The 7,500-nt window shown below is 49.6% G+C and overlaps 1 protein-coding gene across 1 annotated transcript in view; it reads right to left on the bottom strand.

Annotated features, from left to right (window-relative positions):
• Positions 1-7,500, bottom strand: part of sobpa (sine oculis binding protein homolog (Drosophila) a) — a 41,125-nt gene that overhangs the window by 14,756 nt on the left and 18,869 nt on the right. The gene's annotated exons all lie outside the window — the stretch shown is intronic.

The raw sequence follows: 7,500 nt of genomic DNA, 5'->3' as shown, positions 1-7,500 counted from the left end.
CACTCACTCACTCACTCACTCACACACTCAATCACTCACTCACTCACTCACTCACTCACTCAATCCTTCACTCACTCACTCACTCACTCACTCACTCACTCACTCACTCACTCACTCACTCACTCACTCATTCACTCACTCACTCACTCACTCATCCATTGCATTTCATTGTCCTCTAAGACAGGGACTTATCATTCTTCCATGTGCAAGTGAGGGAACCACGTTTGCACCAAGGCACCATGGGGAGAACATGAGCGGTGAAGTGACATTTTTAGAGGATTTAGAGATGTGCTCTCATGCTGTCGCCAGTGGGAACCCCACTGGGCAAAGAAGACAAAGTCAAAGTGTAAAGCCACTTTTGTTACAACAAGTCTAAACAAGCTGCATTACTTACAATAACAAGGTAAAAGTAGAAAAAGTATAACAGACATAATGAAGGGAATGATATATGTGTACATATTTCGTTTTTGGGAGTGTGTACAATATTTACCTGTGTATGGATGCAACAGGATGTGATGTACTTATATGTGCCTGTGTGTGTGTGTGTGTGTGTGTGTGTGTGTGTGTGTGTGATTACTTTTTTGATCATTTCAGTTGTGTGTAAGTTTGCATGTAGGTTTATGTAAGAGTGTAAGTGTGAGTTTGCATGTACTGTAGGTTTGTGAGAAAGTGTGAGTATTATGTGTAAGTTTGCATCTGTCTGACAGGTGTGCAGATGTGCATACGAGTAAATGAGTATGGCGAGTGTGCACATATGTTGTGCGCATGTGTGTGTGCGTGTCTGTGTATGTGTGTGTGTGTGTGTGTGTGTGTGTGTGTGCGCGTGTGTGTGAGTGTGTGCATGTGTGTGTGTGTGTTTGTTTGTGTGCATTTGATTGAGACAGACAGAGAGAGAGATGTAGAATGTAGCTCACCCCCCACCCCCATCTGGTCTTTTTATTTACGTGCTGTCAGCCCCCCGTGCTGCAATCAGGCATTTTACAGCTGAGCCGCATTCCAAGCAGATTTAGGGCTCAGAACTCGCCCAGCCCAGCCTGGCCCACTCACAGACCCACACACCTCACCCAGCCCAGCCTGGCCCACTCACAGACCTCACCTCACCCTGGCCCTCGCCAGAGCATCCACTCACAGACCCACACACCTCACCCTGCGCCCTCACCAGAGCATCCACTCACAGACCCACACACCTCACCCTGCGCCCTCACCAGAGCATCCACTCACAGACCCACACACCTCGCCCTGTCCCTCGCCAGAGCATCCACTCACAGACCAACACACCTTGCCCTCTCACACACACACCCCACCTACTCCCACACACCTCGCCTTCTCACACACACCCCACCTCCTCCCACACACCTCACCTACTCCCACACACCCCACCTACTCCCACACACCTCGCCTTCTCACACACACCCCACCTACTCCACCTACTCCCACACACCTCATCCTCTCCACGCCAGAGCACCCACCCACAGCAACACTCTCTTCTCCATCACTTTTGTTACTGGATTCATCTTTTTTTTCTCTATCATTTGATGTCCGACACTGCAATTAATTAGTGAATAGGTCAACACCGTACATTGGCTAAACCTTTAGCTGGCATGCAATCATTTAACCCTCTAACGAATAGCACTCTCAAGCGCAGTGAGGACATTGTCATCAACAGACACTTAAAAGACTACACACTAGCCTCATACACACATATGACGGCCTCCCGCCAGATCAACTGGAGCTGCGTGAGTTATCAGACGTGTTCTCCCTCACGTTGTCTGAAATGATACCTGCACTGGCAGCAATATGACACCTTTAAATGTCACCTCTCTCCACAGATACGGCTTTGTCTCAGATATCTCAGATTTGTCTCTGAAATCTCAGCGTTACAGCCAGACACAGTTGTCATATATTTCCCTTGTCTATGCTATGTGATCTTGTAACAATGGCCTCTGTTCTGCCTTTGGTGTTCCCTTCCCTTCCTGTTATATGGAGGTTCCTGGTGATTCTCCACTCCCCATCCTTCCACCCTATGTGGGGGAGGAGGGCTGGTGCATCCCCACAGTGTGTCAGAAGGCCCAGGTAGGCTGTGGGGCGGGGCAGGGGAGGGAACGCTGCTTTGAAATGCTGATTCCCTCACGCCAGCCCCTCCAACAACACACTGGCTCAGCATATGGAGTCTAACTTCAGCAGCCATCTTTTTTCTTTTTTTGTCTGCTGTTGGCAGGCGAGTGGTGGGTTTCATGCATTATTCTGTTTGTGGGGGGATGCAGGACACGTCCGTGTTGGGGAGGAACATGTGTACTGATCCGGTGAGCACCGGTTCTTTCCCCCCGCCCACCCCAGTCTTGAGTCGGGTATGTGTGTCAACCCTGCGCACACGTGTGCTCTCCTGATACTAAGACCAACTCTGGGACCGCTCAGCCTCTCTCTGGGCTTCAGCTGATGTCTGAGGCTTTACAAAGGCTCCTGCTCTGGCATCTGTGGTCAAAATAGAGACGTGTAGAAAAGCCTGTGTACTGCTTTTGTTTCCTTTCTCCTTCTTCTCTCTCTCTGTTTTTGTGTGGGTCTCATGCTCTCTTTCTCTCTCCTGCCTCTTGTCTTTCACCATCCGACTCGTTTCTCGTTCTCTCTCTTTCTCTCTCTCTCTCTCTCTCCGTCTCGCTCCTCATCCTCTTCCCAGAAGAGAGAGAGCAGTGCAAAACTAAACATTTGTCTCATGATTGCAACTCTTCAGCGGCGGCGCAGAATATTGAGTTTGTCACTCCGGCAGAGGGAATGATAATTTGTAATTATCCCTGGCGAAATAAAAACCTGAGCATCCCTCAGACTGCACTGGCACCGATGGCTTGTTTCTTTTGGCTCCTCGGTCCCCCCGCTATCCCGATCCTGGCGGCGTGCGCGCGTCTCTCTGTTCACTTGCAATTTACGCACGCAGAAAGAAGAACCCCTCCACTCCTCCCTTCTGATGTTTCCCAGGCTGCAGACCTGACCCAGAGATTCCCGGGGCCCGTCCAGCCGACCCGCCGGCCAGCCGGCCTCAGTCACGGCCCGCAGCTCAGGGTACATATTTACACTAGCGCTGCCACTACAGAAAAGGATATCTGTCTGTCAGACACCCAAGATGTGCCAGTCATGCTCAGAAGCACCTTAGCACCTCCGTGTGCTGCACATACCTGACTAATGCCTAATGACTAATGGCAGATGCCTAATGGGGGTGAGGGAGTGCAAGCACACATGTGTATATTTGCGTGTGTCCATATATGATTATGTATGTGTGTGTGTGTGTGTGTGTGTGTGTGTGTGTGTGTGTATCTGTGTGTGTGTGTGTGTGTGTGTGTGTGTGTGCGTGTGCGTGTAAGAGTAGTAACATTCCTTAGACTGGCCCCCTATCTCTGATCGCCCGCTCCGTAGCAAACGCCTGTCGTAGCAGAGTTCACAAATACACATAAACACACACACACACACACACACACACACATTCTCGTAGGCACAGTGACAGTTTAAACAGTCTTCCTCTTTTTGACCCTAGTTTCACCCCTACTGCACTTCCCTATTTCCTTTCCTTTCAGAAATGGAAAATGCCAGCTCATACATCCAGACATGGAACAGATACCACTTTATCTCAGATATCTCCCCTGAAATCTGAAATCTCTGCAGCGATCTCCGTGTGCCAACTCATACATTCAGGGTGTTCGTTGTGGGAAGTCATCCCTGCAGGCTCTGTGATGGAGTGCCTGTAAGAGGCCTCCATCTGAGGCCTGGGCCTCCGTCACGTCGGGGCTGCACCCACGCTCTCCGCCCAGCGATGGGGGACAGAGCCTGGGAGGTCAGCCCGCTGCGCCTCCCCCCGACCACCGGCCTGGAGAGCTGCAAATTCCTGGCGCGCCAAAAAAACACGGGGCATTCAGAGTCAGAGCCACCACTGGGGGGGGGGCATATGGAAGGGGGGCTGAGAGGTTGGGGTGGTGGTGGTGTGTGTGTGTGTTGAGGGGGGGCTGCTAGTGGTGGAGGACTTGGTGGCGGTGGTGGGAGGGTGGAACTGGAGTCGCCCACTCACAGTTACCACAGGACGGCGGCTCGGGTTTCGCAGACGAGGCAGCTGCAGGTATTTACCGAAACGCGACGCCGCGGCCGCAGCCCACTCCCCCTCGCTACCCCGCGCCCCGTCTCGCCTTTCAGACACGCACGGACACGAGATACTTTTCAGCCGGGCTTGTTGGAAAAACTGGAGGGTTTGTTGTCGCAGCCGACCTTGTGGTGTATATGAGGGGGGATTGAAAAAAAAGGAGAGAAAGCTAGAGAGAGAGAGAGAGAGAGAGAGAGAGAGAGAGAGAGAGAGAGAGGAGAGAGGGAGGGAGAGAGAGAGGGAGAGGGATAGAGAGAGGGATAGAGAGAGGGCTCAGAAGGGTATCACTTACACGAGCCTCTCGCATGAATGTGAGGGCCAGGATATGGAGTCGGCGCAGTCTAAGCAAACAGGCCCTTTGTGTGCGCGGGAGCAGCTCTCTGGCGTGTGTTCTGCCTGCAGACAACATGAAAACAGCGCCGTGGAGCCTGTTGTGGGGGCCGAGGCGCTCATGTATCTCCCGGTGAAGCCGCGCTCCCCCTCTTTGTTTCCCGAGACTCGGGTCCGGCGCGCGGCCTTGGGTGCTTTATCAAAGTGAAACCGACACCAGGAGTCTACTAAGCCCCAAACTCGGCCCTGTACCCCTCTAGCCTCCACACCCCGCTCCCCAACCTCAGGTGCACTCTGGGATTACCCCACCCAGGGTGCCGTGGGAACGCCAAACAACAACGGGTGACAATAGCACGGTAACTACGGTAACAAAGACTGGGTGCTGCTGTGACACTGTGAAGGTGCTTGAAAGAGAAAAAGGGAGATGGAAAAAGACAGAGAGAGAGAGAGAGAGAGAAAGAGAGAGAGTGAAAAGGAAAGATGCGATGACATACTGGCTATCCTCTTCTGTGCGACACATAAACAAGTTTAAAATTATTGCCCTTGAGTGACTCTGTTTATGTTCCGCCAGCTATCGCCTCCGCAGCCGAGCCTAGTATAGCAGGCTGCTCCAGCAGGCACAAAAGCCAATAAAAATGGACACGCATACCAGTGATGGAGTGAGGTTAGCAGTTTCACTGCCGCGTCCATGTTTACTGTTTCACATGATTAGGACGGTGAGGTCAAAATGACAGAAATGAATTGAAGTCAATCCCTGATTGAATTTCACATAACCGATTTGCTCATTTAATTACACACAAATTAAAAATGAGCTCTTCCCTGCAAGCTCCGCACGCATCAAATTTAGATAACTGTGGGCTGGTTGTTGGGCACAGGGAAAGACTGGCACACCCCCAACCACCACGTCACCACCCACCAACACTATCCACACACACACACAGATCAAATGTGTCCCATTCCAAGTCAGCACCCCCCGTTTGTCGATTCAAGCAAATAAACTCAGTCTAACAATGAGCACAGTCCCTCAGACATGACATGGCTATTATTCGCCTGGGAGAGAGGGAGAAAGAGAGAGAGAGTGCATGAATGAAAGAAATGGGACAAAAGAGGTGGGAAAAGATAAGAGAGAGAGAGAGAAAGACTAGGAAGAGAGTGACAGAGAGAAAGAGAGAATAGAGGAGAAAAGAAGAGCGAAACAAATACAGACATTTATGGAGCAAGTGGGAACAAGAGAAAGGGAGAGAGTGTAAGAGAGAGAGAGCGAGAGAGAGAGAGAGAGAACAAGAGAGAGACAGAAGAGCATTTTTTTCAGTGGCCAGTTAAGGCAGCCAAAGCCAACTGGGGGTCTGGTCCTAAACACAGCATCATGCTACACCACGTTTCACAGGGCAAACATTCAGAGGGCCCCGGACGGCGCTAAATCTGCTTTTACAGCTCCGTCGATATGTTTATGTTTGAAGGGGAATATTGCTGACCGCACAACGTGATTTTGCCTGCAGTGCAGCTTTCATTGACGTGTTATGCCCCTTAGCATCGATCGCTTTCCTCCATTCAGCCTCCACAGCTCCTGCCTGTTCACTTCATCTCTTCCCAGGAAAGAGGGAAGCAGACAGACTGTTGGGATTTACTTTAATGGATGAATTGGAAAGATCCTCGCCATTTGTTCACTACAATAAATATCATGGTTAAACAATTTTGGTGGAAGTCTGACAGGGAATTCCATTTCTAAAAAGAATATTTTCAGAAGGGGGTACTAATTCATACCCTTCTAAGTCACGAAAGACGTTCGGCAAAGTACAATTTGATGGGAAACACAGGGTGGATATCCTGTGACAGAGGATTGTTTTTGGAAACCCCAACTGAAGTTCTCACTTTTCAGAAAATGACAGCTTGTCAAAGTTAGATTCCTGTCGTGCTCCCGAGAAACTGTGGAACACTCAGGAACTCTCTTGAGGAAAGTGGAAAGGTCAGGCTTTTATGGGCTTTTAACGGTGGCTGGGTATGTTTTGTGGTTTGTGTCTGTGTGTGTGCATGAGCGTGTGCGTGTGTGCGTGTGTGTGCGTGTGTGCATGCGTGTGTGCGTGTTTGTGTGTGTGTGTGTGTGTGTGTGTGTGTGTGTGTGTGTGTGTGTGTGTGTTTGTGTGTGTGTGTGTATGTGTGTGTGTCTGCACGCCTGCATGCATAAGTTTGCCTTTTTTCACAGCACAGAAGCAAGTGGGAAACAGAAAACACCTGCCGGACAGAAATGCTCAAGAAACGCTTAGCTCTCACTTCTGGTTTGAGTGCTGCCAGCCTAATTACCACTCAGTCCACTCCACTTAATTTGACATCGGTGACACTGTACTGGGATCAGGGGATAGCTCATCTCTGTCCAGTGCAAAGGGAGGGTCCATTCACTTAGAGCACAGAACATAACTAGGGCAGCTACAGTATTATAGAGTGTCTCTATTTATTCATTCATCAATACAGTGTCAAGAGAATCCCTGAGTCAGGCAATCTAGCAATACAGGCCCAGGTGCCTAATGGAGAGAGCAATGGAGAACTCACTAGGGACATAAGGAAAGGCTGAGTCAAAAAGAGCACCTGTGGCCCAAAACTGTTGTTACATTTGCATCCAAACCATTATGAATAATATCCAGTATTAATTACTCAAATTAATAATGAATAATTATTCATTTCTAAAAACACTTTTTGAAAAATGCATATCTCTTGATATTCATTGTCAGGCTGGCCAAAATGGGTTCAGGTCCACATGTGACATAGCGTCCAGAATCCCACTTGTGAGTTTGTGTCCGGAGTGTGGTGAATCACATACACATGAGTGTCTAGGACTGCAACTACTGATAGAATGAACATCATCTCCTCAAAAGGCTACAACATAAAAAAAAGAAAGAGTGGCAGACCACAAGCAACACACTTGTCATGCAATGCTAATTACACAGGACAGTGGAAAATAATACAGAGAATCTACCTAGACGACTCTACTTAGTCAGTCACAGGAATATATCTGTATAGAGATGTGTGCGTTTCGGTGTGTGTGTCTGTGAGAG

Source organism: Sardina pilchardus, chromosome 20 (assembly GCF_963854185.1).
Source record: "Sardina pilchardus chromosome 20, fSarPil1.1, whole genome shotgun sequence".
In the NCBI taxonomy this organism is placed as follows: domain Eukaryota; kingdom Metazoa; phylum Chordata; class Actinopteri; order Clupeiformes; family Clupeidae; genus Sardina; species Sardina pilchardus.
Note: the sequence above shows the minus strand (reverse complement) of the source record. Positions and strands in the feature narration are given on the sequence as shown.